Here is a 6100-nt window from a genome sequence, read left to right on the forward strand (position 1 = left end):
TGCGCCCGGCCTTGCTTGTACCGCGTTTAATAATCGGCGTCGTTGTTGTGTTGTGGTTAAGTTATTATTGTTGGTGCTGGTGATGTCGTACGCCTGTTTTCATTTGTCCCCCCTTCCTCTCCTTTTCCATCCACACATCTCCCCTTTTTTTCTCTCTCTCTCTCCATTCTCAAATCGATTTAACTAAACGATTGTTCAAGGTACCTGTGCACTATATTTGGTATCAGCTGGACTTTTTAACTTTCAAAGCATAGCTAGGTATAGATACAAGTGTGTGGAATATATTGGTGTCTGTTTCGCAAGCACTGCCAGCTGCTTTCAAGCGTTAGGAAATACTAATTGGAATACGATCGAGCTCCTGCACGAGTAAGCAGCTAGCTAGGTCGCAGCTGGATACTAGTGGATAGTAGAACGAAAGACGTCGATCATGTCGAGTATTATCCAGCAGCAGGCCCAGAGAAAAACGATGGAAAGCAGCTAAAGGGGGGCAGGGGGGCTGATGGGAAAAGAAAGCGATGAGGAGGCGTCCCTCTCTGCATCTTTCCATCTTTTCTTTTTCATTTCGAAATTGACCAGCACTCGAAAGGCGATCGGAGGCGAGGAGGAGGAAACCGACCCCCTAAATTATCTTTTTTTTTCTTTTTTCAAAAATAATAAAAAAGAACTTTTTCATGTGCTCGAGCCAGCGCCATATGTTACATCCCCGCCTTTATTGCGAAACCGAGGAAATGATAAAAGAAAAATCTCGGCCCGGTGGTGGGTGCGGCGGAGACGACGACGGCGACCCTCGCGTCCTCTCGATTTTCTTCCTGGAAATTAATTAGCGGGGAAAGCAAAATCCGGCGCTGCCGATCCCCCTCTCCCAAGTTCCAACCACGCGGGCGCGCGCGTGTGGTGGCGCGCGAGCATCACCAGCCAGCCTAATCAACCTGACGACGATGCTGCTGCTGCGGAACGCGTGCGCGTGTGTGCAGTGCAGGGCCGTGCGGTGCGGTGCGGGCCTAATTAATCCGGCCCCAACCGCTAATCCAACCGCCTCCTTTCCACGGCCGATCCCTCCCTCCCTGGCCGTGTGCGTGCTGACCTGCTCGATCGGCCGGCACGCCGGGCTTTCCTGCTGCTCGCGCTAGCTAGCGGCGATGGTGGGGGGTTATTAAGAGGAGAAGGCGGTTGAGAGGGGAGCTCGACGCGTCGCGTTTCGCCGGCCATGGGCGCGCGTGTCTGACTTTTCGCCGCGCCGGGCGAGAGCGAGCGGGGACGAGGGGTGGTGCCGTGGTGGTCCGGCCGCGCCGTTCCGTTTCACCGGCCCAGCTGAAAAGGAGGGCAGGAGGAGGAGCGGCCGCCGGTGAGCCCCGGGTGCGCGGCGCCACAGCACCGCGCCGTGGTCGAGCGTGCGTACGAGCAGCGCCTCTCTCTCTCTCTCTCTCTTTTTTTCCGGTTCCGGTCATCCCCATCTTTACCGTCGGCGAGCCGGGGCCGTCGGACGGGGATCGGGCGGCGGGCGGCGCGGTGGTCCAGCCGCGCGATAGCGGCCACGGGCGGGGCCTTGTCGGCCGCTGGGCGCGGGGAGAGAGGCGGAGGCAGGCGTCCCGATCAATTATTGGGCCGTTGTGATTTGGACGCCGCACCAACTCAATCCTAGTCTCACACAGTGATCATGTGTTATCTCGCCGCGGGCCCCGCGCTCGGCTTCAGGCTAGCTGCTATACTATACGTACCAGCAGCAGCGCCCGAGCGAGCGAGCTGTTCCGCCCAGGCCCGTGCGGGGCCCGCATGCCAGGCGCGGTTTCTGCGAATTTTTGCTGTGGGTTTGCGTCCGTGCGCGTGTGCGCATCACGCTTTTGCCCGCCCAGTGGGCTGATCGACCCCTGACTGAACCGGAGAGGACTAATCTTCGTCTTCCGCCCTGATTGTCACATTAAAGGGTAATCCATCCAAACGCGCTTTTCGCTTATTCCTCTTTTCCTTGAGCCTTCACACGGGGACCTCCTGCTACTTTCTTTTCTTTCTTCCTTTCGTGCTTACTTTCAAGGGTGGATCCAGAACCTGGTCACGCCTCGATCTAGCTGGAACATATCTTCCCGTCTCGAAACGTAATTCGTTCTGGGTTATTTCTAAGTCAGACTTTCTCCAGTTTTGATCAATTATGTGTGTGTTAACATCTATCAAGGCACGTCTCATGGTGGATTCAATGAGAAACATATTTGATGTTGTGCACATTTGCAACATGATATATATATGTGGTAGAGTATTTTTCGTGATGTTGGTTAAAGTTAAATAAATTTAAGAAAAATACATTTGATTAGGATGAAACTAAAATACCTTATACTTTGAAACAGAAAGGGGATATGTTTCGATTTTTTTAAATTTATAATTTACTTTGTATAATTAGCACCAGCTTGTCTTCTTGATTAATTTTTTTGGTGATTCTGAAATGTTTGTCTTAAAGCAAATGTCAGGAGCTTTGCTCGTCATGTATTCGTAGAGAGGAAGCAAAACGATACAACGCGGTTCCAAGGGACTAAACCTTTAAAATGATATTTGAAAAGCAAAGTAGTATAAGTTTTTTCAATAATGTTTGAGGGCATGTCCCTTCTTAAGTGAACTACAAACCTCTAGCATAATTGGAGATAATAAAAAAGGAACCTAATTTCATTGCATAACGTTTTAGTATGAACAGCATTTCCATCTTCTAAGATGTGTGGACATGAGTAACACACGAGGGAATCTACGAAATAATGCAAGGAGGACCAGTTGAGATATTGGTGACTTTGACCTATTGATATCGTTGATAGCAAACTAGATGCCGGACGTAGTTCTAGAGAGAGAAATCCATAACTTTGAAATAAAGACATTAGGTTTAACAAAATGGAGAGCCTAATAGGTGCTGCAAAATCGCACCTAGCAATACAACTGACATGACACCTTCCGATGTAGTAGTAGAAGGGCACGTTTAGCTAGCATGAATTTCGAAGACCACCTTGCTATTATTTTATTTAGGTGTCGTGACTAGGATTCGGACTCGAGATCTCTCTAACTTCATACTATATTAAATTATATGCACCGATTAATTCACCTAGAATAAATTTTAAGCTGATGCGAAAAGGCCAATAATTCACTTGTACTTCAATAACTTGTTTGTAGAAATAGGATCTTGGATGTGAGGAAGCTAAGGAAGATGTTCAAAGGGGATACATGTGGCACGTAAGGTCGCCCAATATGGGGCGGCAGTGCATATGTATGCATGCTACACACGCATGCACATACCTAGCATTCAAAATGCTCATCGTTGAATGTTGTATGCATGCTACACATGCATGCAGATATGTAACATTCAAAATGATGACCACCATTGACGGTTATTGGACTGCCTACAATCAACTCCAATGATACATCAATGGCCAACAGAGACGATTTGTGAACTGTATGTGAAAACTGTTATAACATAAGGTTTGGAACTAAACTGCACGTGAAAGTGATCAGTTATCACAAATGGCTCTAAGTTTAGAACCATCTTTGATAGTCTTTTGTCACATATCACATCAAATTCTATGATACCAGTGAAAACCAAAAAGGTAGCGATGATTCCACTCGATGAATGCGCCCAAGGAACAATCACGTGAGAGACTTTTTGTCTAACTAAACACCCGTATTAGGGTATTTTCACAGACGGCTTGGTTTTACCTGTCTGTTTCTTTTAAAGAAAACAAAACGAAGCAAATGCTAGTGTATTTGACTCATTGGTTATTTGGAAGAACAAATACTATTTCTGATCTTAGAGGTGGAAATAAAGCGATATAATATAAATAATTTTACCTGTTACATCTGTCCTTAAAATTGTTAGAAGTCCAATCAGTGGCTCCTGTATATATGACGGCAGAGGATATACAATGAGGCCACAGGATTGGAGGACTGTCTTATCCAAAAGTTAAGGAGTGTCTTGACCCTTGTGATGGGGTTAGGGCACAATCATATCTTGAAAGTTACTACTGAAAAGCAACAGTATGGCAGCTTCATGGAAACAGTAGCTCGAAAGAAATGCCCTTGCGGCATGGGCAAACATTCTATAGTACTGACAAATACACACTATACTACTGACACACACATAGGGCACCTCCGCTGATGTTTACCATCTCCCATGACTTCAGTTCGAGGATGCTGTCACATCGGTGCAAGGGTCATCTGAAGGACAGGGAAAATATCATCAACAAACTAAAGCCATTTAGATGAGGACGACTACTGGGGCAACTGACGTAAATAAAAAGATCTCCCTAGCTAGCTTCTGAATTCTAAAATGCAAAAAGATTTTTCATAAATATGCACATATTTTTTCAAAAAAGTTCTTTTTTTTCTGGATGGGAATGATCACATTTTTGTTGCGTGTGGCGTAGTTTTCGGGTTTTCTCCCTGTGCAATTAGTTGAAATGACCGGGCATGACAAAGAGGGGGAGAAAACTATAGGCCGGACCACAGCAACAGCATCCAAAGACCTCGCCCACCCTCCTCTTTGGCATCTGGCCACGTGAGGCGACGGCTCCCCCACGTGCACGTATGGCCATGTCAGCTCCCTCCTTCCTGCTCTTCCAAGCAAGCTCAAGCTAGCTAGCTCTCCTGGCTGGACCGTCGCGTACCTGATAGATACCCCAGGCCAAGCCGAGAGCCTGGCGTACGCCGGTCAGCCAGCCAGGCGAGCGAGCGAGACTCGCCTCACCTGGCGTCCCCAAACTGTTGCTGTCCGGCCAGCCTAGCTCGCATGCGGATCGAACGGGTAATTTTGCAGGGCAATTTCTATAGATGTTCAAGCTGTTCGTGGCGCAGGCTAGATGGGCGATGTCATCAGCTGGTGAGCGAGGTCGCAGTCTTTCTAGCTCAGTCGAGGCGGTATATATGGGTGCTCATGCTGCTGGCAGTTTGTTTCTCCAGATGGCCAGTCATGTCGCGCGTGACGCGTAGGCGCGTAGCAGCAGCGCAGGACAAGGCGGCACTTTCGCCGGCGTTCCTCCCCGCGGAGAAAATCCTGCCGGTGATGAATGCATCGCGAAAGGGGGCGGCAGGTTGTCAGCACCGGGTCAAGGAGGCACGGAAGCAACAATTGGCCGCTTCTTGACGTGACCTAATACTCCCAACAGCGGGGGTTGTGCATATTCTAAGCTCGGAACCACGCACGCAGTGGTAGGTGCGCGAAAAAGAACAGCTGCCTCCAATTGCCATGCTAGCACAACAATGAACACGTACCACTCTCATCACTTTCTCTCTCCTTTTTTTAAAAAAAATAGAAAAAAAGAGTAACTATCACCGGCCTGTGCACTCCAGATATAGTTTAGTGTAGCATGCTGTGAGTTGCTGAGCATGGGTGCACACGTAATGGATCCAAGATCTGGCAGACGTTGGCCTTCTAGCTAGAGACCATCTACTACGTTACTAGCAGCTAGCTAGCTAGGCATATATTGTATATAAATATCAACTGAAACTGATCACATCTATATATACTACTATCTGCACCTTTCCGAGCCTTTGATGGCCTTCCCGATCGGTGTCACCATGTCCTAATCAGCGTATCTAATCGCACGCCACCAGTGTATGAAATCGGCGAGGGCGCCTTTCTCCCCCCTTCCACTAGCTAGCACCGCGCGCGCAGCACGACGGCATGGGGAGGTCGCCTTTGCTGCATGCATGTCTGCAGTCTGAACTGTGCAGCTGCTGCCAAAAGACAGATGGAGAAACGGAGAAAACGATCCAGGTCAAGCTGCGATGCCGGCCGGAGCGAGTAAAAGCTCTCATCAGCTCGATCGATCGATCGATTTCCATCAAGCACCAGCTGCTGCTAGTCAACAGTGTACCATAGCCCTTTAGCGTAAAGTTCCTCTTTCCCTCTCCGTCACTTTCCCCGGCCCTCTCCCTGCACACACACACACACACATACTATATGATACATATATATTATACATACAACTACGAATCGACGGCGTGGTGATGGACTGATGGTGTGCGCCCAATCATGCGCTGGTGCGTGCATGGCGATCGAAGCTTCTTTGACAAGAAAAGGGCAGGTCCCTGCGAATGTTGGTGCACCCGCCCGTCGCCGCCCAATCAAATGGCA

The sequence above is a fragment of the Panicum hallii genome, chromosome 9, assembly GCF_002211085.1.
Source record: "Panicum hallii strain FIL2 chromosome 9, PHallii_v3.1, whole genome shotgun sequence".
NCBI lineage: Eukaryota > Viridiplantae > Streptophyta > Magnoliopsida > Poales > Poaceae > Panicum > Panicum hallii.